A 23,989-nucleotide genomic window follows, 5' to 3' on the forward strand; every position below is an offset into this window, starting at 1 on the left:
AGGAAAGATTCATACTCATCCTGTTTATTAACTCTCGTAGCAGATGTGATCTTTCGGAGAGGTTCTACTAGGTTGGATAAACTAGAAAATAAAAAGTCAATCCTTTGTTCAGAGTTCTTGGCCATTTGGATAAGATCTTCAAACTTGTTGTGTGAATCTGAAATCTTTTTCCACATTGCCACCTCCATAAGATTTTCAGGCTTTTCATCTAGTAGGTTACCTTCTTCATCGAAGAATAGTTCCCTATAAAATTGAAGATCTGATCAAGACTATTGTACAAAACAACCATAGAAAAAAAATCATACAATACACACCTTTTACATCTTTTCTCCCATCTCTTCATAATATAATTGATGCTATCTCATTTTGCTTCTCAGCTCTAAGCACTTGTATGATATGACGGCATGGGATGCCATAGGACTCATATAATTTACAGGAGCACCTACAAAATATGTTTGACTTGTTCAACTGAACCACTCGTTCTTTTCCATATAGACTGCTGATGGTGATAATTTTTATATCTTGACACTCTGTAATGCCTTGAATAATGCATTGGTCTCTTGCAGCTACGATTTGTCCTAGATTTTTACTGAAAACTTCATGTATATATATCACACTACATTGCTTCTTCATGGCCCATGGTGTCATCAATTTAGGAGTGGTGTGAAGACTTGCATTGTCGGCTTTCAACTCCTCTTGGCGCTGGCACTCCAAAGTTGTGTCAAACCTTAGCCAAAACTCAACAAAGGTCAATTTTGGATGAATGAAACGGTAAAAAAAAAGGAATTTGCACTCTCCGATCGTGACGTATGTTGGGATACGAGGTAGGCTACACTAGCGCAAATCAAAATTTTCTACCGCGTATAACCAGGAAGAACTGCCGTATAAGGATCACGGGATTACCACTCGACGCACTACTGGTGCGGAAGATGTAGATATGCGTCGGTGCAGTGAAGACGATCACGTAGTCGTACGTAGTCGATCACGTGCAGCAGCTCCTCAACAGCTCGTCCACGTGCACAGCAAGATCGCCTCCGGTACCGCGGCTCGTCGTCGGCTCGTCGTGGCTCGTCGGCGGCTCGTCGGCGGCTCGTCCAAGTGCTGCAGGCGCAACACCTCCAAGGTATCCACACGTGCAGGGAGGAAGCGTCGCAAGCCAGATTGCTAGATCCGCGAGTTGCAACAGGCGAAGGCGTGGGAGGCGCGGCAAGAGTGTTCAGCCAAAAGGTGTAAACCCTAGGGCGCCCCCACCCCTCTATTTATAGAGGTTCCTGATGGGCCTCTGGATCCGAGGCCCATTAGTACTCCTAAACCTAATCCAACTCGGATCAGATCCGAATTGGGCTTCCAGCCCCTTAAGTGTGTGACCCTATAGGTTCGGATACGTATAGACATGGCCCGAGTACTCCTACTCGGCCCAATAGTCGGTAGCGGCCTCTAGCAAGACGTGCCAACTCCTATACGCACACGAAGATCATATCAGACGAACCATCACAACATAATATACATGCTATTCCCTTTGCCTCACGATATTTGGTCTAGCTTCAAGCCGACCGCTCTTTCTCGATCCTGTGATTCGGAATCCCTTTGTAGGTTAACTCTTAACCGTACGTAGCATGGCCATGCATTTTCGGATCCGATCACTCGAGGGGCCCAGAGATATCACTCTCAATCAGAGAGGGGCAAATCCCATCTTGATTGACCATGTCTCATAGCATGCTTCTTGACAAACCCGAAAACTACCTTTATAACTACCCTGTTACGGCGTAGCGTTTGATAGCCCCTAAGTAGGTCGATCCACATCTAGAATACATACGACAATCTCAGGTCTAAGGACAAAGCGTATATGTTGTTTAAAGAGAAAACTACTTCTCGTGTTGGGTCAGTCCTAACACATGTCTCCACATGTGTCCACATTATTAGTTCAACATCTCCATGTCCATGACTTGTGAAACATAGTCATCAACTAATACATGTGCTAGTCTAATATTCATGTGTGTCCTCACATGAACTTCGACTAGGGACAACTTTAGAATAACCATACAAGTAAAGAGTTTCACATACAATTCACATAATTGCAAATCAATTCGAGTAGCCTTTAATGGATATTCAATGAACACAACATACAAATCATGGATACAAATGGAATATCATCATCTATATGATTGCCTCTAGGGCATACCTCCAACAGTCTCCCACTTGCACTAGAGTCAATCTAGAAGGTACCTAATACCCATAGCTCTTACATGCGCATCATGCTTAGCCTGCGGGAGTGGTTTTGTCAACGGATCAGAAATGTTCAGATCCGTGTGTATTTTGCATATCTTGATCTCACCCCGGTTAACGAAGTCTCGAATGAGATGAAATCGCCGCATTACGTGTTTGTTCTTCTGGTGGTTCCTTGGCTCCTTTGCTTGCGCAATTGCCCCATTGTTATCACAGTAGAGATTCAATGGGCTGGACGCATTCGGGAACACACCAAGCTCAATGAGGAAATTCCTTATCCAAACACCTTCCTTCGCGGCTTCCGAAGCCGCGATGTACTCGGCTTCTGTCGTAGAATCGGCCACCGTCTCCTGCTTGGAACTCTTCCAACTAACAGCACCACCATTTAGCGTGAACACAAATCCTAATTGTGACTTTGAATCATCTCTGTCGGTCTGGAAACTAGCATCGGTGTAACCTGTTACAACGAGCTCCTCCTGACCTCCATAGACGAGGAACATATCTTTAGTCCTTCTCAAGTACTTAAGAATGTTTTTCACCGCTGTCCAGTGACTCTCACCTGGATCAGATTGGTGTCTGCTTGTCATACTTAGCGCATATGAAACATCTGGGCGAGTACTTATCATTGCATACATGATAGATCCAATAGCCGAGGCATATGGCACTCTACTCATGCGATCCCGCTCATCAGCAGTCGAAGGACACTGAGTCTTGCTGAGATGTATGCCATGTGACATAGGCAAGAACCCTTTCTTTGCCTCTTCCATGCTGAACCGCTTCAACACTTTGTCAATATAAGTATCTTGGCTCAAACCTATAAGCCTTCTCGATCTATCTCTATAGATCTTAATGCCCAGAATATATGCCGCTTCCCCTAAGTCCTTCATCGAAAAACTATTTTTCAGTGAAGTCTTTACGGACTCAAGCATAGGAATGTTATTTCCAATTAGTAATATGTCATCCACATATAATATTAGAAATACTACAGAGCTCCCACTAACCTTCTTGTAAACACAAGACTCTTCTTCGTTCTTGGTGAAGTCAAACCCTTTGACCACTTCATCAAAACGAATGTTCCAACTCCTAGATGCTTGCTTCAATCCATAAATGGATCTCTGAAGCTTGCATACCTTTCTAGCATTTTTCGGATCGACAAAACCCTCGGGCTGTATCATATACACGTCCTCAGCTAGGTTTCCATTCAGGAAAGCTGTCTTGACATCCATCTGCCATATCTCATAATCGAAATATGCAGCTATAGCTAGAATAATCCGAATGGACTTAAGCATCACTACGGGCGAGAAGGTCTCGTCGTAGTCAACTCCTTGAACTTGTCGAAAACCTTTTGCGACAAGTCGTGCTTTATAGATGTGAACATTTCCATCCATGTCCTTTTTCTTCTTATAGATCCACTTGCACTCTATGGCTTTAACACCATCAGGCGGGTCAACCAAGTTCCAAACTTGATTGTCTCCCATGGACTCTATTTCGGATTGCATGGCACTCTGCCATTTTTCGGAGTCTGGGTCCATCATTGCTTCTGCATATGTCGCAGGCTCATCATTGTCCAACAATAATATTTCCCGCATTTCGCGGAGCCTTGCCGACCTTCGTGGTTGTGGCGGTGCTTCTCTTGCCATGGGTATCTCAACTTGTTCTGCTACGTTAGCATCACTCATTGATTCTTGCCCGATTGGCTCATCTTGAACTTCTTCAAGATGCACTGTCTTTCCACTCTTTTCTCCTTTGAGAAACTCTTTCTCTAGGAAAACCCCGTTCCGAGCGTCAAACACTTTGCCTTCTGATCGGTTGTAGAAATAATATCCCAAAGTTTCCTTTGGATATCCCACGAAAATGCACTTATCCGACTTGGGTGTGATCTTGTCCGACTGAAGTCGCTTGACAAACGCTTCACATCCCCAAATCTTTAGAAAAGACAAACTAGGAACCTTTCCAGTCCATATCTCATATGGTGTCTTAACAACGGATTTAGATGGTACCCTATTTAGTGTGAAAGCTGCTGTTTCTAGAGCGTATCCCCAAAATGACAACGGTAGGTCCGACTGGCTCATCATTGATCGAACCATGTCTAACAAAGTTCGATTACGTCGCTCGGACACACCGTTTCTCTGAGGTGTTCCAGGCGGCGTAAGTTGTGGAACAATTCCGCAACTCTTTAGATGATTGCTAAACTCGTGGCTCAAATACTCGCCTCCACGATCAGATCGTAAGGCCTTAATTTTCTTGCCACGCTGATTTTCAACTTCATTCTGAAATTCCTTGAACTTTTCAAAGGTTTCAGACTTGTGCCTCATCAAGTAGACATAGCCATATCTACTAAAATCATCAGTGAAAGTTATGAAGTATTGGAATCCTCCTCTAGCCGTCGTGCTCATTGGTCCGCATACATCACTATGTACGAGTTCCAACAAGTCTACTGCTCTCTCAGGAAATCCTGTGAAAGGCGTCTTGGTCATCTTGCCTAGCAAGCAAGCCTCGCATGTCTCGTATGATTCAAAATCAAACGAAGTTAGAAGTCCATCAGAATGGAGCTTCTTCATGCGCTTTTCACTTATATGACCCAAACGACAATGCCACAAGTAGGTAGGACTCAAATCATTAGGCCGAGGCCTTTTAGCACTTACATTACAGACAGGTGAACCATCAAGATTTAAAACAAACAATCCATTCACAATGGGTGCAAAAGCCATAAACATATTATTCTTAGAGATCACACAACCATTGTTTTCACTCGCAAATGAATAACCATCCTTCATCAAACATGAAGGAGACAAAATGTTTCGACATAAACTAGGAACAAAATAACAATTATTCAACTCCATAATAAATCCTGACGGGAGGTGGAGTTGCATCGTCCCGACGGTCAAAGCAGCAACTCTTGCATTATTGCCCACGCGGAAATCAACTTCTCCTCTTTCCACGCTTCTACTTCTTATCATTCCCTGCATCGAATTGCAAATATGAGCAACCGATCCGGTATCAAATACCCAAGAATTAATAACTGTATCAGCAAGAAATATGTTGTCTATAACATTAACAACAAGCGTACCTGAGGTGGAAGTACTCTTACTTCCGCCATTCTTCAAGGAAGCTAGGTACTGCTTGCAGTTTCTCTTCCAGTGACCAAGTTCATGACAGTAAAAGCACTCTTTGTCTGGAGCAGGTCCAGGTCCAGCTTTAACCTTGGGCGGTGGGTTTGGCTTGGACGTTCCAGCCTTGCCCTTCTTCTTCCAAGAATTGCCCTTCTTCTTAAAGCTGGGCTTGTTCTGTATCGCCATCACATGGCTGGTACTAGCGCTTTTCTTGATGTCAGCCTCTGCTGTCTTGAGCATACCACACAACTCATTCAATCCCTTCTCCGTCCCATGCATATGGTAGTTCGATATGAAGTTCCCATAGCTAGGCGGAAGAGAGGAAAGAATGAAATCAGTGGCCAACTCTTGGCCCAGTGGGAAGCCTAGCTTCTCCAACCGTTGAGTGTAACCAACCATCTTGATTACGTGTGGTCCTACTGCTGCGCCTTCTGCTAGCTTGCTCTCAACAAAGGCCTTAGACACATTGAACCTTTCAGTCCTGGCCTGTGTTTGGAACATGTCTCTAAGCGCCACGATCATATCGTGCGCCTCATGGTTTGTTTCGAACTGCATCTGCAGCTCGAGTTCCATGCAAGCAAGCATAAGGCAGCTTACTTCAAGGTTAGCATCACATGCTTTCTTGTAAGCATTCTTAGCAGCAGCGGGTGCATCCTCAGCAGGTTCTTCTGGTAGTGGGTTGTCTAGAACATCTTCCTTTTTCTCAGCCCTGAGAACAATTCTCAGGTTACGGATCCAATCCGAGCAGTTTGTTCCATTCAACTTGTCCTTCTCAAGGACCGAACCCAAAGCAAACGATGTGGTGGTGTTGCTAGGTGCCATTTAATCTACAACAAAAGTAATGCAAAATACACTAAGACAAACGTATCCATGATAGAGCAAATTACATTAAACTATTTTAACAGAATCTACTCCCACTAAAATCAATATCCCTCTATTGAAACTTAGTGATTCAGGATCCACGACTAACAAGTCCACTAGTGAGCTTTAGCATCACCGCTAGCAAACGAGGTAGATCGGTAAGCAACTTTTGCTAATCATATCACATATGACTCCTGTTGTTGGGTGACATCTCCATGTCTCGGCGCCCAACCTTTATGCCCCAAGGTCCTTAACCGTTAAGATGACCTCGTTAAGCAAACCAACCCTTATGCGTGTAAGTGTCCGACACAAACCCGTCTAGTCAAGGAAAACTAGTGGCACCCTAATTTCATAGACCCACCACTAATTGTACAAGACATGGGACGGTGCAAGTTTTAGTTGGGAGGGCATACTAACTTAAACTTTGTGAGGGATCGTTCTACTTCTAACATCACAACATGCAGAAAGTAAAACAGAATAGCATTCACACAGTTGTGACACAGTATGGCCCATTTTCATATGGTGATCTCCATCTCCATAGAACCTGTTCACCATGGTGATCTCCATCTCCATGCTCCATGTGCGCCATCCTCCTGGTGATGAGTCCTCCAAGAACTAGAGCATGCTATTACGCCTAATAGCTAGTAAAGAATCTAGTAATGAAGATTACATAGTTGCTTGGATCATCACAGATTGGTACGCAGACCATTAATTACAATAAAGTGACAACACATATGGCTCCTGCCGTGTTGCCGTACGCGCGACACGCAGGTCACGAATTAGTTACACACATGCATCACATACACAAGGGGGCCATACTGATCACAAGATACATGCATACATCCTGCAAAATAGAGTTAGGCGTCCTAACGTTCCAAACTTCGGAGGCCCGAAACTCCATCTTCCAAGCCGAATTTGGGAAATCTAATTTCGCCTCGATCCGAGATCGTACCGAAAAGTTACGGCTGATTTACCGAAGCATACGCATATGGCAAAATCCCGACCCCGGCAGTAGATCCTATCTACTATTGCACATCTAATGCGCCTGGCGTATGACCCTGGATCTCGATTTGACCAATCATATTGATCTTCCCTCACTGCAACTGGATTTACGTGTATCACTTAACTCCGATGGCGGAAACCGACCGGTAGGAGTATGTCGTTACACTACCATTGCAGCAAGGGCATGAAATCAGGACATAGATCAAACAGAGAACTCGCATATCTCCATATGCACACATCCCGAATCCAAAACTAAGCAGCTACGGCTCTGATACCACTGTTGGGATACGAGGTAGGCTACACTAGCGCAAATCAAAATTTTCTACCGCGTATAACCAGGAAGAACTGCCGTATAAGGATCACGGGATTACCACTCGACGCACTACTAGTGCGGAAGATGTAGATATGCGTCGGTGCAGTGAAGACGATCACGTAGTCGTACGTAGTCGATCACGTGCAGCAGCTCCTCAACAGCTCGTCCACGTGCACAGCAAGATCGCCTCCGGTACCGCGGCTCGTCATCGGCTCGTCGTGGCTCGTCGGCGGCTCGTCCAAGTGCTGCAGGCGCAACACCTCCAAGGTATCCACACGTGCAGGGAGGAAGCGTCGCAAGCCGGATTGCTAGATCCGCGAGTTGCAACAGGCGAAGGCGTGGGAGGCGCGGCAAGAGTGTTCAGCCAAAAGGTGTAAACCCTAGGGCGCCCCCACCCCTCTATTTATAGAGGTTCCTGATGGGCCTCTGGATCCGAGGCCCATTAGTACTCCTAAACCTAATCCAACTCGGATCAGATCCGAATTGGGCTTCTAGCCCCTTAAGTGTGTGACCCTATAGGTTCGGATACGTATAGACATGGCCCGAGTACTCCTACTCGGCCCAATAATCGGTAGCGGCCTCTAGCAAGACGTGCCAACTCCTATACGCACACGAAGATCATATCAGACGAACCATCACAACATAATATACATGCTATTCCCTTTGCCTCACGATATTTGGTCTAGCTTCAAGCCGACCGCTCTTTCTCGATCCTGTGATTCGGAATCCCTTTGTAGGTTAACTCTTAACCGTACGTAGCATGGCCATGCATTTTCGGATCCGATCACTCGAGGGGCCCAGAGATATCACTCTCAATCAGAGAGGGGCAAATCCCATCTTGATTGACCATGTCTCATAGCATGCTTCTTGACAAACCCGAAAACTACCTTTATAACTACCCTGTTACGGCGTAGCGTTTGATAGCCCCTAAGTAGGTCGATCCACATCTAGAATACATACGACAATCTCAGGTCTAAGGACAAAGCGTATATGTTGTTTAAAGAGAAAACTACTCGTGTTGGGTCAGTCCTAACACATGTCTCCACATGTGTCCACATTATTAGTTCAACATCTCCATGTCCATGACTTGTGAAACGTAGTCATCAACTAATACATGTGCTAGTCTAATATTCATGTGTGTCCTCACATGAACTCCGACTAGGGACAACTTTAGAATAACCATACAAGTAAAGAGTTTCACATAACAATTCACATAATTGCAAATCAATTCGAGTAGCCTTTAATGGATATTCAATGAACACAACATACAAATCATGGATACAAATGGAATATCATCATCTCTATGATTGCCTCTAGGGCATACCTCCAACAACGTAGTCCTAAGGATTCCTACTAGAGGTATGTCCATAAAGTATGCCGGAATCTATGATTGACAAATGGCAAACTTTGTGGAAAACCAATCATTTCCCATGAATGCAAAATTTGTTATGATTGAATTTCATTGTGACTCAAAATCATCTGAAGTCTCAAAGCCCCAAACACACTTGTTTAGTCTATCCCAGAACTGTTCATCCTCTCTTATAGAGGGCCCGACCTTCTCAAGTGCCTTTTCCATGATATGCCACATGCAAAGTCTGTGAGCTATATCTGGTAGAATCTAAGCAATAGCAGCCTTCATGCTCGCATCTTCATCTGTTATGATTAGATAAGGTGCTACTCCACCCATAGCCTTAAGAAAGGTATTAAACAACCATACATATGATGCGATCTTTTCATTTCCCAAGAATGCTACACCTAGGAAAAAACTTTACAAGTGATGATTGACTCCAGTAAATGGCACAAAAGTCATGTTATACTGGTTAGTAGTATATGTTGAATCTATCGAAACCACATCACCAAAAACACTATAGTTTTTTCCTGCATAAGGCATCTGCGCAAAACACACGAACAAGTCATCTTTGTTCATCCACCATAAAGTCATAAAAGAAGGCAGGATTTACTTCCTTCTTTCGCTCAAGTTGTGCCACAAACATTTGTGCATCTGTGTTGTTGTCAAGATTAGCGGATCAAGACTACGGCAAGTAAATTTCTTTTATGCGCGTAAGGCTTCGGATGGTGGCGTGAGAGGACACGGGGTTAGACTGGTTCAGGCAGGAATAGCCCTACATCCAGTGTGAAGAGCTGCTCGTGTTACTCACGCAAGGTCTGTAGTAGGGGTTACAAAACGGCGAGAGAGGGAGCTGGTCCCAAGTCTCTTGGGTGTGCACTGATGCTCGTCGGGAGAGTATGTGGGTTCTGTTGGCTTCCGAGACTCCCCTGTCTCAGGCCCCATGGTTCTCCTTTTATAGCGCAAGGAGGGTACCAGGATTACAGATGAGCCAGGCGTGTGGAGAAGTAAAAGAGATAAGCTAAATAAGGTACAACACGGGGACAAGGAGCGAGTTCCCAGGTCACTACCTTCCTCACCGGCCTTTGTCTCCCATCAGCGTGGCCGTCGGAGGGGGGCGGCTGCTGTTGGATCCTATCGGTGATCCTCTGGTCGACCATCACCACCAGACATGATGATGATGCCCGGCCGCCTTAGCCGTGCACGTCGTGAGGGACGGCTGACCCTTGTAGTCCTGTGTGTTGCCCGTGGAATATGGACATCGCATCCCTATCGCCAAGCAAGCTAAGCGCGAGAACAGGCAGCGCTCCCTCCTGTGCCGGGCGACGCATGCAATGAGTGCCCTATGGCGAATCAGGGGAGGCCACAGCCGCTGTAGCCTAGGCGGTTGTGGCTACAGTGTTCCGCCCGGGTAGTTGTGGCGGGTCATGTCGAGGAGCGCGGGCGCCTTTCTGCGTGCCAGAGCTGCGGCGCATTTATGGCGAGATTGGTGGGGACCCACGAGATCCGTGCCCTTGTTTGCTGGTCTGCGCCCGAGGCAGATCCTTATCTTGTGGGTCAGGCTGAATCTTTCAATGCTTCTCAAAGCTGCCATGAGGCTATGGTGTGCTCAAAGTCTTGATCAACATGATATTGTACTCTTCGTGTATGGAGGGCGGCGAAAGTCGCACTCCATATGGAGTAGCCCCCGAGCCTTAAGTTGAATTGTAGAATCAGGCTGAGGGTCAAAATCTTGAATCTTCCTCTTTCAACTTGAAAAAATCGATTGTTGGGTGTAGCTTATCAGCCTTCGAGCCTTGGATTGATTGAATAATCAACCCGAGGGTCTTGAATCTTCACTCAAGTCATCATTCGAGTAGTCTTGCGGCGTCCAGCCATCGTGCTTATGCGCCAGGTAAGTCGTTGGAGCCACGTCGAGTGGTTTTGCAGCGTCCAGCCCCTGAGCCTGGGAGCTAGCTGAGCCACTGGAGATTTTAGGAGTACTGATTGGTGCTTAGCCCCCGAGTTTGGGAACTAGCCTGTGCTGTTGGAGGCATGCTTAGTGGGCGTCGTGATGAGCGTCGTCGCCAAAGCTTGACCTGAAAGAAAAAATGCGTACATTATGTACTCTTATTTCGGTCATATTCTTCCCGAGTAGTTAGCCTGTTACGATTAGGCTCTCAGTCTCTGGGTAGCCATTGCCGCTGTGTGTGTGAGATCGTTGTCTTGTATACGCGTGTGGGCTTAGGCGTGACAGATGTGCCTGAGGCTTTCACGAGTTAAGGCGTGTTCTGCTCGAGAAGAGTAGTGACCTTAAGAGAAGACAAAAGTGAGAGGAGTCGCTGCTGCGACAAGAAAGAGACTGCACGATTACGAGTCAAGCTCTTGTTTCAGTCATACTCTTCCCGAGTAGTTAGCCTATTACGCTTAGGCTCTCAATCTCTGGGTAGCCGTTGCGCTGCGTGTGTGAGATCGTTGTCTCGTATACGCGTATGGGCTTAGGCGTGACAGATGCGCCTGAGGCTTTCACGAGTTAAGGCGTGTTCTGCTCGAGAAGAGTAGTGACCTTAAGAGAAGAAAAAAGGGAATATTCGCTGTTGCGATAAAAAGAGAGCGCGGTAGCGCGAAAGAGTTTGCTACCCTCCGGCGAATAGAGCGCGCGTTGCGCGCAAGCGTTTCCGGCGAGTAGAGCACGTGTTGCGCGCAAACGGAAAATAAGCCAGAAAATAATTTAGAAATGTGACTTAGCTTGATTCGTGGATGATTGTTGACGAAGCCATGACAGTCGTTGATGAAGCCGTAACGGTCGTTGACGAAGTCGACTAATCGGAGGCGATTCTGACTAGTTGTCGGTGATGCAAAGTTTGCCTCGACTAATTTTTAGTCGAGACGAGTTGAAGTCGTCGATGAGCTACCCGTAGCTGATGGTGTGGTCGGCAAACTGATCGTGGTTGTCTTGATGTGGGTGAGGAGTAGTTCATTCCGTCTTGCTCGACCCAAGGTCCTGGGGTCGGACATGCCCAACCCTTTGAGGATGGAACTCCGCCTCGCCCGACCCTTGGTCCCGGGGTCGGATGCGCCCAACCCCTTGCCGCAAGGCTTCGAATCGCCCGACCCCTGGCTTGGAGGGTCGGACTTATCCAAGACCCCAAGACAAGGATGCGTTTTGAGCGTAGACCATGCTTGGCTGGAGTAGTCGGCGTGCCTACGACATAGTCGATGAAATCATCGGTGAGCCGCCCGTAGTCGTCGGCGAGCTTGCGATGTAGTCGGACTTTCGAGTTGTAGTCAAACTCAGAGTCGCTGTCGGACTTCGAGTCATAGTTGGACCCAGAGTCGCCGTCGGACTCCAAGTTGTTGTCGGACCCGGAGTCACCGACGGAGTTCGAGTTCGAATCACGGTGGAACCCGAGGTCGCTGTTGGAGTTGACGATCTGGTGCCGGAACGATCCGGCGCCATCGGCGATGCAGAGCCAGGATCAAAAAAGAAGGTTGCGCCCGCTTCGATAGCGAAGATGGGCTTGATGACGACCGTGCCATTGAGTTCGCGCTGAGAAACTCGATGAGTTCCCCTACCTGGCACGCCAGCTGTCGATGTTTTAGACCGGTAACCCGCCCAGGGGGTACCCTAGGTGGTCTTTTGTGTGGTAAGGGTCGTCGAGAATCAAGGAATCAATGGTGACGCAAGGAACACGATTTAGACAGGTTCGGGCCACTAGATCGCGTAATACCCTACGTCCTGTGTGTTGGCTTGTATTGATGTTTGCTTTGATCTTGAGAGAGATGTCTTGGGCTTGGGTGTTGAGGTATGACCTGCCGAGCTAGGTACCCCTGCCCTCCTTTATATACTCCAGGGGGCAGAGTACTAGTCCAATTACAAGGAGGAGTCCTAGTAGGAGTACACGGGACTAGTCCTAGTCAGATTACAGGGGAATCCTAGTAGGAGTCTGACTTCTTCCTTCCTTGCGGGTATTGGGGATGTATCCCCGACACGACCCTCTACGCCCGGGGTCGGGCGAGGCGGAGCCCTGCGGCGAGGGGTCGGGCGCATCCGACCCTAGGACCGTGGGTCGGGCGAGGTGGAGTTTCGCCAGCGAGGGTCGGGCGTGTCCGACCCCAGGACCTTGGGTCGGGCGAGGCGGAGTGGAATGCCCCTTGCCCTTGCTGGGTCGACGGGGGCTCGCTATTTCCGTAGGTGGGCTCGGGCCTTTATGATTGTGGTTTAAGGGGTATAAGGAGGTTGTTAATATTTCCCCCCAATAGTAGCCCACAGGGGTGGTCATTGGTTGCGATGCTAGCCCCCGAGCCCCCGCGCGTTGCACGAGACCGGTCGGGAGGCTAGATCGACTTTTGATCGTTACCCCTCAAGCGTCCGTTTGCTGAGATGGAGGGGGTGAGCCGTGCCACGCTATCCTCGTTGAGCTACGAATGGGTCGGTTCGAGCGGGGTCCCGGTCCCCGTTCGGGGGGGGGGGGGAGGGGGGGTCCAGCTCGGGCCAAGCTGGTGGCGTACTCCAGATTCCGGCCAACCAGTTCGTATAGTTCCCAGGTCTGTTCGATCGGATCCGGGGGCTCGTTGCCTTTCTTCAGGGAAAAACCATGAACTTTGATGCCGGTCCGGACTCGAACATGAGGTCGGGACGCCCTAGGCTGTCGCTTGCTCGGGTGATGGCCGCTAGCGGACCCGTCCCTTCTCACCCCTCGCTCAGGGGAGTCCTGGGGCGGCTGTCGAACCCGTGGTGGGCCAGCCTTCGAACCCCTGAACCATAATGGGCCGTAGGGGCGTTTTCAGCCCCGTATCACTTTTTTACCTGTTGGCGGGCCCTGGGCTGGACGTGTTGGAGGTTGCACGCGTGCGTTCTTCGGGAGGCGAAGTGACGGGAGGTGGAGATGTTTTCCTGCAGCAGATCGTGCGCATGGATTCCCAAAAAGGCAGGCATGACGGGGCGTACCTGGCGCTGCATTAACTACGACGAGACCGCCCCTTTCGCTTCCCACGCGCCCCCCTATAAGACCGGGGAGTCTGCCTCGCCGATTCTGCCCACACCTGCTCTTGAACCTTTTCGCCTTCTTGCGCGCCCTTTGCCTTCTCGCACGCCGTTTGCCTTCCTCTGCCTAGCGCAGCAGCTTTCTTCACCCTCCGTCGTTGAACCTTCCACCTCTTAGCGATGGAGTCCTGGACACGCTCGAGCTTCGGTACCTCACGCGTCGACAGCCTCATGAGGAAGGGCCTCCTCTGCAAGAGGACCACGAGGGACGAGTGGCGGTTTCCCGGGAGGGAAGATGCGCCGAGCCTAGACGGCGGCTACGTCGTCTCGTTCGCGCACTTCCACGAGAGGGGGTTCGCGACTCCACTGAGCCGCTTCTTCCGCGGGTTGCTGCATTACTACGGGCTCGAGCTACAGCATCTCAATCCCAATGGGATCAAGCACATCGTGGCGTTCGTCGCGCTGTGCGAGGGGTTCTTGGGAATCAAGCCCAACTTCTCGCTCTGGAAGTACTTCTTTGCGGTCAGCCTGTATCAGAGGACCGAGAAGAGGGGGACCAAGCAGCGGACGACCCCGGTGCTAATGGGGTGCGCCGACATCCACCTCCGCTAAAACCGCGCCAAGGAATATATGGTGATGAAGACCGCGGCGTCTCACAAGGGGTGGCATCAGCAGTGGTTCTACGTGAAGAACTACTCTGATTCCCCCCTGCGGGAGTTCACCGGCCGCATCATTGAGGCGACGCCGGACCTATTGTCGTACGGTCCAGTTGAGAAGGAGAAGAAACGAATCATCGGTCTTCTTGAGGCCATCGACCACCTAAAGAAAAAGGGCTTGACCGGGGTCGGAGTTATCGGGGCGTACCACGCTTGGAGGGTGACGCCGCTAATGCTCCGGGCTCGCTCGCTTGATTACATGGTTCCCACTGCGCCAACCGAGGGCACCGTCCTTGCGACGGACGCCCTTGCCAACACCGAGATCGAGCAGTGAGTCCGGGAGGCGCTGGACGACAAGGACGCTGTTTACCTAGTGCCCGATCACCCTCCGATGCGCCCGGACGAGAATTTCGTCCAGCTGGTGAGGACTTCGCGCTCTCGTTCTCCTTTCCTGCGTTTCTTGGTTTGTCATTCTGACGCGGAATTCTTGTATCTGCAGGGCAACATGACCCGGGTCGTGGACTCGCGCCCGCCGGTGCTAGAGGACGCAAAGCGGTGGCGGCAGAAGCGCCTTCTCACCGACAAGTAGAAAAAGCGGAAAGACAAAGAGATGACGAGGAAGCAGAAGAAGGCTGCCAAGGAGCTTAAAAGGCGGCGGCGGGGCATGGTCGTGTTAGATGATGACGACGATGATGATGAGGACGACGAGGAGGAGGAGACCGAGGAGGAGTATGTCCAGGCCCCCTGGCCGGGTGCGCTCGTCATCCAGGAGCAGCACCCTCCACCGGTCGCGGGGGACAGGTCGAGCGGACCGCCTGCCCAGGAGCTGACCCCGCAGGGTTCTGGGGCCGTGTCCCAGGGGTCAGCGCGGGACGCGCCTCGGGAGTTGACGGAGCCGACCCCCGACCCTCTGCCTGCGTCGCGCGAGCAGAGGAGTAGCGGCAAGCGGCCGCTGCCGGATGCCTCGGGGCCGGCGTCGAGCTCAGAGGCGAAGCACGCCCGTCGTCCTCGTGTTGAGGGGGTGTAAGTGGAAGTTCCTCATGCACTTTGTTCCTTTCCTAGCATCGAGCCATTTTTGATGAAGTTGTCGTTGTTTTACAGTGCCGCTCCTTGGGACTTCGTCCCACCGCTGGCGCCGAAGAAGGCGCTCCGAGTGTCGACCACCTCCGCGGGGCAGGCCGTGACCCCGCCGACGGCGAGCGGCGGTGTCGTTGGAGAAGCCACGGCTCCCGTAGAGGCGGCCTCTGCGGCGGCGACCAGAGGAGGGGTGCCGCAGTTGGGCACGGGGTAGGAACCGACCGCTGTTCCGCCTTCCACCTCCGCAGCCGACCCTGCGGGACAAGGTGCTGCCCCTGGGTTCCTTCGCCCAGCGAGGTGATAGACCTCGACGACGAGGCGGAGGAGGAGCCTGCGGGGGAAGCATCGGCCACGGAGAGGGCTCTGACGGCGACAATGGAGATGGCAGCGGCAGAGATGGAGGTAGTTGCCCCAGTGGCCGCGATAGAGACGGCGGCGGCGGCGGATGCGGGAACACCCGCCCCCGGGGTCGCGACGGAAATGGCGGCGGTGGCGGAGATGGGGACACCTGCCCCAGCGGCCGTGACGGAGACCACGGTGGCCGCGGAGACAGGAACGCCCGCTCCGGTGGCCACGACGTAGACAGTGGCGGCGGCGGAGAGAGCGGGACGCGCGTCGGTGGCGACGACAGCCGCGGCGACGACGACAAAGACAGCGGCGCGTGTGCCGGGGTCGTCGACGGGGCCGGCGGCGTCCTGCCCCGGCGGCGCCGGAGTCGGCCAGAATGGCCTCCGCCCTTATCGCGGTTAATCCCATCCCCAAAGCGTGGGGTGGGCTGACCCTGCGCTGGAGGTCCTATGAGGACCCGCAGAGGCCCCTCTTCGTGCTGGATGATGCCGAGGAGTGGGGTAAGTGGTAGGCGGTGCAAAGTGGGCTTGCAAATATCCGCGCTGCCCTGTCTTCCGCGATGGGGGAGCTGGACGGTGTTGTCGTCCCCGGTGGCCAGGTATGGTGTTCTTCCTAGTAGTTATTTTCCTCGCATTTCCCCATTCCTGAGCATAAATTGTTCTGCAGGCCCTCCAGGAATGCAGCCGAGGGAAGTTCGAGTTCCTCCAACACGAGCGGGGGCTCTGGGATCGTTTCTCCATGGAGAGACAGTGGACCGGGGAGCTAACCGGGCAACTCGCCGCCGCCCAGCAGATCATCACCGACCTGCGCACGCGCGAGCAGGCGGCGTAGGAGGACGTGCGGCGGGCGGAGGATAAGTTCCAGGCCATCGTCGAGAAGGCTCGCCTCGATCTCGAGGAGTTCCAGGCCATTGCCGAGAAGGCCCGCCGTGATGTCGAGGAGCTCGCACGGCTGATGGGGGACCATGAGGCCCTTCAGAAAACCGTCGATCGTATTCGGCACGAGCGGCACAAGGCTTGGTAGGAGCGGGACTCCGAGGCGATCCGGAAGCCAGAGGCCGAGAAGATGGCGGCCGACCTTGGGGAGGAGGTCAGTCGGCTCCATGTGCAAGTGCAGGGGCTTTAGACCGCCGTGACCCAGGGGCTCGACCGGGACCATCAACTGAAGGCTCAATCTGAGGGTAAGGCTCTTCTTGTTCTTTTATTTTTGTGGCGTTGTGGTGGTTTCTAACTTGGTGGACTTTTCTAGACGGGCCTCACAGACGACCTCGCCGGCTGAGAGAGATCCTCGATGCGGAGCGCACCGAGCACGGCAACCTGCGGGACACAGTCCGCGTTGTTTGCGACGGCCTCGGCGTGGTCCAGGGGGAGGGGACAAGCTCGTTGGTGGCTCATGTCCTTGGGGCGTACCGGCGGGCCCGTGAGATCACTCGGGAGGCGCTCCACGTCGGCGTGAGGCGGGCTTTCGGCATCTTCGGCTCCCACTACTCCGGCATCAACTTCGCTGGGATGAGCGGGGGGTACGCCTCCGGCTACTCCGAGGCCGAGCTGGACGAGATTGATGCGTCGGTGCTCAACCCAGCGGAGGCCTTGGCGAAGCTTCTAGAGGATGAGGCCGTCCTGCCGGAGGACTCAGGGATGAGTTAGCTGTATCAGGCTCGAGCGCCCATGATTGTGTAAATATGTTAGTTAACTTTGAACTCGCTTTTGTGATGGCCGCAGAGGCCTTTTCTATAATTTGTCGAAAAAGTTTTCGATCCTGTTTCTATTTTTTGGATTTGGAAAGATTAAAGTGCGGGTCGGACGCGTCAGTAAGCGTTGATGAGCGAAGGCACCATAGCCGCTGGGGTATAGCTTTTTCGTGGTCCGATCTGTCTTGCCTGAGCGTCGTTCGCGCACTCTTTCCTTTTCACGCCCAAACATTTAGGAAGAGGGTCGATTCGGAGAAACGGTGTTTTGAGAAGAAGCCAAGTGACTTGGGCCCGAGCCCCTGATAGCCCTCGAGGGATATGCGGCCCTAGGGCAGAGCTAGGATCGGATATCCCTAAGCTCGGGACGAAACTCGAACGGAATCGACTCAAAACTACCCTTTTCCGTGAATTAAAAGGTGACAGAAGTATGTATGTACAAACTTGGAAACAACAACTAGGGGTAGAAATGTCTTAGCTGCTCTATGTTCCAAGCGTTGGTGAAGATCTGCCCCGGCGAGGGTCGCCTACTTGTACGTGCCTGGCTGCAGTACTTGCGCGATGATGAAGGGACCTTCCCACGGAGGGGTCAACTTGTGCCGGCTTCTGTTGTCTTGGACGAGGCGAAGCCTCAGGTCACCCACGTTGAAGGCTCGGCCTCGTACCTTGCGGCTATGGTACCATCGTAAGGCTTGCTGGTACTTGGCCGAGTGCAGCAGGGCCACATCGTGTGCTTCGTCGAGCTGGTCTTGCGCGTCCTCAAGGGATGCCTGGTTCCCCTGTTCATCGTACGCCCTGACCCTCGGTGACCCGTGCTCCAGGTCAGTTGGGAGGATTGCCTCGGACCCATAGACCATGAAGAATGGGGTGAAGCCAGTTGCCCTACTGGGGCTCGTCCTCAGACTCCATAGGACTGCGGAGAGCTTCACGACCCATCGGCCGCCGAACCTTTTGAGACTGTCAAAAATCCGCGGCTTGAGACCCTGGAGTATCATGCCGTTGGCCCGGTCAACCTACCCGTTCGTGCGGGGATGCACCACGGCCGACCAGTCCACTCGGATGTGGTGGTCGTCGCAGAACTTGAGGAACTTCTTCTTGGTGAATTGTGTGCCATTGTCCGTGATGATGGAGTTGGGGACTCCGAAGCGATGGATGATGTCGGTGAAGAATTTTACCACCTGCTCGGACTTGATTTGCGCGACTGGTCGTGCCTCGATCCACTTGGAGAACTTGTCGACGGCGACAAACAAATGGGTGAAGCCCCCGGGCGCCTTCTTGAAGGGCTCGACGAGGTCCAGTCCCCAGACCGCGAAGGGCCACATGATGGGGATGGTCTGGAGCGCCTGGGCGGGCAGATGGGTTTGGCACACGAAGAATTGGCTCCCTTCGCAGGTGCGCACCATGTGGGTGGCGTCGGCTACTGCCGTTAGCCAGTAGATGCCCTATCAGAATGCGTTCCCGACGAGGGTTCTTGGTGCGGCGTTTTGGCCGCAGGCCCCGGCGTGGATGTCCTGTATCAACGCCTTTCCCTGTTCGATCAGGATGCAGCGCTGGAGAATGCCAGTGTGACTCCGCTTGTATAGCTCCTGGTTGACGATGATGAAGGATTTGGCACGGCGTGCAATTCTTCGCGCCTCCGTCTTGTCAGTTGGGAGCGACTCGCGGATGAGGTAGTCGAGGTACGGGGCTCTCCAGTCAGGCGGGGGGTCGGGCCCCTCTGCTAGGTTCGTGTCGATCTCCATGACCTCAGGGTTAGAGGGATCGACCTCTGGGTCCAGGACAGGTGGCGGGTTGCCAACCTTTCCAGGGTCGGGGCTTGAGTCTGGGACAGGTGGCGCGTTGCCAACCCTTCCCGACTCCTTGCATCGGATCGAGGGCTTATATTGGTCGCTGATGAAGACGCCATCGGGGACGGACTTTCTACCGGATGCCGCCTTCGCCAGCTCGTCAGCTGCCTGGTTGAAACGTCTTGCGACGTGGTTGAGCTCCAGTCCATCAAACTTGTCTTCGAGCTTGCAGACCTCATTGCAGTACGCCGCCATCTTGGGGTCGTGGCAGCTCCACTCCTTCATGACTTGCTCGACGACTAGCTGAGAGTCGCCTCGGATGTCCAACCGCCGGATGCCCAGCTCAGTGGCGATGCGAAGTCCGTGTAGGAGAGCCTCGTACTCAGCAACATTATTAGATGCATGAAAGTGGAGGCGGATCATGTACCTCATGCGCACGCCGAGAGGAGAGATGAAGACCAGACCCGCTTCGGTGTGAGCCTTCATCAACGACCTATCGAAGTACATCGTCCAGTACTCCTGCTTCTCCGGCACTGATGGCGTCTGGATCTCTGTCCATTCTGCAACAAAGTCAGCGAGTACCTGGGACTTGATGGCTGTCCGGGGGGTGTAAGTGTCGTTGTCAAGATTTGCGGATCAAGACTCTAGACTAGTAAATTTCTTTTATGCGCGTAAGGCTTCGGATGGTGGCGTAGGAGACACGGGGTTAGACTGGTTCGGGCAAAAGGAGGCCCTATGTCCAGTATCGAGGCTGCTCGTGTTACCCACGCGGGGTTCTGCAGTAAGGGTTACAGATGGGCGAGAGAGGGAACTGATCCCAGGTCTCTTGAGTGTGTACTGTTTGCTTAAGAAAAAGAGTCCAAGTCCCCCTGTCTCAGGACCCCCGGTCCTCCTTTTACAGCGCAAGAGGGAGCTCGGCGTTACAGTCGAGCCAGGCGTCAGGAGGAGAGATAGAAAGGATAAGCTAAGTAGAAAAATAATACAAGGGGAGGGTCCCAAGGCCGCCACTCTTTCTCCGGCCTCCAGTCCCTGTCAGTGTGCCCGGCGAGGGAGGGCGATTTCTTCCCGATCTTGTCGATGATCTCCCTGGTCGCCGTCGCCGTCGATCGTGATGATGAGCCTCAGCCTCGGCATCCGTGCCCGCCGGGGAGGAGGTCCGATTCTGTTGCCCCGCCGATTACCGTAAGACCCGGACGTCACATCCTTGAAACTGCCGTTGGGAGCACTGGGCGCGAGAGCAAGCGATGCGCCCTCCTGTGTCGTTCGGCGCAGCTCATGAGTACTCTGTGGCGAATCAGAAGGGGCCGCGGCCACTGCAGCTCGCGCCGCATGGCCGCGCACCAGTATTCAGGACCGGTTACGTTGGAGACGCCACCCCCTTTTGGCTTGACAGGGCCGCGGCACATTTATGGCGAGGTCGATAGGGGGACCCACGAGATCGTCATCCTAATCTTCCAGTCCGCCCCCGAGGCGAATATTCATCTTGTGGACTCGAGCGAGTCTGACCCCCGCGCCCAGGGTCGGGCGAGGCGGAATTTCTGTGGTGGGGGTCGGGCACTCCCGACCCCGGTCCCCTGGGTCGGGCGAGGCGGAGTTTAGTCTTCAAGGGGTCGGGAACGTCCGACCCCGGGACTCCAGGTCGGGCAAGGCGGAACGTGGCCTCTCCCTTTCATATTGGGCTGACGGCAATTTTGCTACCTTAGATGGGCCTGGGCCTTTAAGTTCTGTTGATTTCGTGGGCTAGGGGAGATCGTTGATATTTCCCCCCAATAGTAAGTGATGCCCTGGTCTATAAGCTCGAGTGCCCACTTCGCGGTCCGTCCCGTGACGTCCTGATTCCTTATGACTTCGCCGAGGGGAAACGATGAAACGACCGTCACCGGGTGGGAGGTGAAGTAGTGGCGCAACTTCCTCTTCGTGATGAGGACTGCGTAGATGAGCTTCTGGATCTGAGGGTAGCGAGCCTTGGACTCGGACATGACCTCGCTGACGAAGTACACCGGGCGTTGCACCTTGAGGGTGTGTCCCTCCTCTTCTCGCTCCACCACTAGAGCCGCACTAACCACCTGGGTGGTCGCCATGATGTAGAGCAGAAGTGGCTCCCCGTCGGTTGGCAGGACTTGGATCGGGGCCTTCGTCAGGAGGTTCTTGAGCCGGTCAAACGCCTCCTAGGCCTCAGCGGTCCACACAAAGCGGTTGGTCTTCTTCAGAAGTCGGTAGAGAGGGAGCCCCCGTTGGCCGAGGCGCGAGATGAAGCGGCTCAGGGCCGCCAGGCATCCCATGACGCACTGAACTCCCTTTATGTTTCGGATCGGCCCCATGTCGCTGATGGCCGCTATTTTCTACGGATTGGCTTCGATGCCGCGCACGGAGATGATGAAACCCAGCAGCATGCCCCTCGGAACCCCAAAAATGCACTTTTTAGGGTTGAGTTTGATGCGCTTGTCTCTAAGCCTTTCGAAGGCTAGTTCGAGGTCGGGGATGAGTTGGTCGACCTTCTTGAACTTGACTATGATGTCATCTATGTAGGCTTTAACGGTTCGCCCGATGAGGTCCCCGAAACACTTAAGCATGCATCGCTGGAATGTAGCCCCCATATTTTTGAGACCGAATGGCATCTTAACGTAGCAGTAGGGGCCGAAGGGGGTGGTGAAAGAGGTCGCGAGCTGGTCGGACTCTTTCATCACGATTTGATGGTAGCCGGAATACACGTCATGGAAGCTAAGGGTTTCGCACCCTGCGGTCGAGTCGACTATCTGATCTATACGTGGCAAAGGAAACGGGACCTTTGGACACGCCTTGTTGAGACCTGTATAATCAACACACATCCTCCATTTCCCATTCTTCTTTCGTACAAGAACAGTATTAGCTAACCACTCGGGCTGGTACACTTCCTTGATGAATCCGGCCGCAAAAAGCTTCTGGAGCTCCTCTCCGATGGCCTTGCGCCTCTCTTTATCGAAGCGACGCAAGCCTTGTTTCACCGGTTTGGAGCCGGCCTTGATGTTCAAGGAGTGCTCGGCGACTTCCCTCGGGATGCCTGGTATGTCCGAGGGTTTCCACGCGAAGACGTCGCTGTTCGCGCAGAGGACCAACTGTCGTTGTCAAGATTAGCGGATCAAGACTACGGCAAGTAAATTTCTTTTATGCGCGTAAGGCTTCGGATGGTGGCGTGAGAGGACACGAGGTTAGACTGGTTCGGGCAGGAATAGCCCTACGTCGAGTGTGAAGAGCTGCTCATGTTACTCACGCAAGGTCTGTAGTAGGGGTTACAAATAGGCGAGAGAGGGAGCTGGTCCCAAGTCTCTTGGGTGTGCACTGATTCTCGTCGGGAGAGTATGTGGGTTCTGTTGGCTTCCGAGACTCCCCTGTCTCAGGCCCCCTGATTCTCCTTTTATAGCGCAAGAAGGGTACCGGGGTTACAGATGAGCCAGGCGTGTGGAGAAGTAAAAGACATAAGCTAAATAAGGTACAACACGGGGATAAGGAGCGAGTTCCCAGGTCGCTGCCTTCCTCACCGGCCTTTGTCTCCCGTCAGCGTGGCCGCCGGAGGGGGGCGGCTGCTGTTGGATCCTGTCGGTGATCCTCTGGTCGACCGTCGCAGCCAGGCATGATGATGATGCCCGGCCGCCTTAGCCGTGCGCGTCGTGAGGGACGGCTGACCCTTGTAGTCTTGCGTGTTGCCCGTGAAACACGGACGTCGCGTCCCTGTCGCCGAGCAAGCTGAGCGCGAGAACGGACGGCGCTCCCTCCTGTGCCGAGTGACGCATGCAATGAGTGCCCTACGGCGAATCTGGGGAGGCCGCCGCCGCTGTAGCCTGGGCGGTCGTGGCGACAATGTTCCGCCCGGGTATTTGTGGCGGGTCATGTCGAGGAGCGCGGGCGCCTTTCTGCGCGCCAGAGCCGCGGCGCATTTATGACGAGATTGGTGGGGACCCACGAGATCCGCGCCCTCGTCTACTGGTCTGCGCCCGAGGCGGAGCCTTGTCTTGTGGGCCCGGATGAGTCCGACCCTCTACGTTCGGGGTCGGGCAAGGCGGAGCCCTACGGCAAGGGGTCGGGCGCATCCGACCCTAGGACCGTGGGTCAAGCGAGGTGGAGTTTCGCCAGGGAGGGGTCGGGCGTGTCCGACCCCGGGACCCATGACGGGCGAGGCGGAGTGGAATGCCCCTTGCCCTTGCCGGGTCGGCGGGGGATTGCTATTGCCGTAGGTGGGCCCGGGCCTTTATGATTGTTGTTTAAGGGGTATAAGAGCGGCATTATTATTTTATTCATGTTCTTGTTTAATTTCGGGTGGTATAAACTTACACTTAATTAAATGCTAATAAAACTTGACCAACTAATTTAAAAGTTGGTGCTGATTATACCTTTGCCATACTGTCGAGTCGCCTCCTGCCCCGAGCCAGAGAGGTCGGCCAGGTGATGGGAGGCATGCCGAGTCGTCATCGGTGCCCAACCCCCAAGCCTGGGAGCCAGATGAGTCGTCAAAGTACGTCTTGTCGTCGCTCGCCCCGAGCTAGAGAGGTCGGCCGGGTGATGGGAGGCATGCCAAGTCGTTGGCGGCGACCAGCCCCCGAGCCTGGGAACTGGACGAGTCATCAAAGT

The sequence above is a fragment of the Setaria viridis genome, chromosome 2 (genome assembly GCF_005286985.2).
Source record: "Setaria viridis chromosome 2, Setaria_viridis_v4.0, whole genome shotgun sequence".
Taxonomy (NCBI): Eukaryota; Viridiplantae; Streptophyta; class Magnoliopsida; order Poales; family Poaceae; genus Setaria; species Setaria viridis.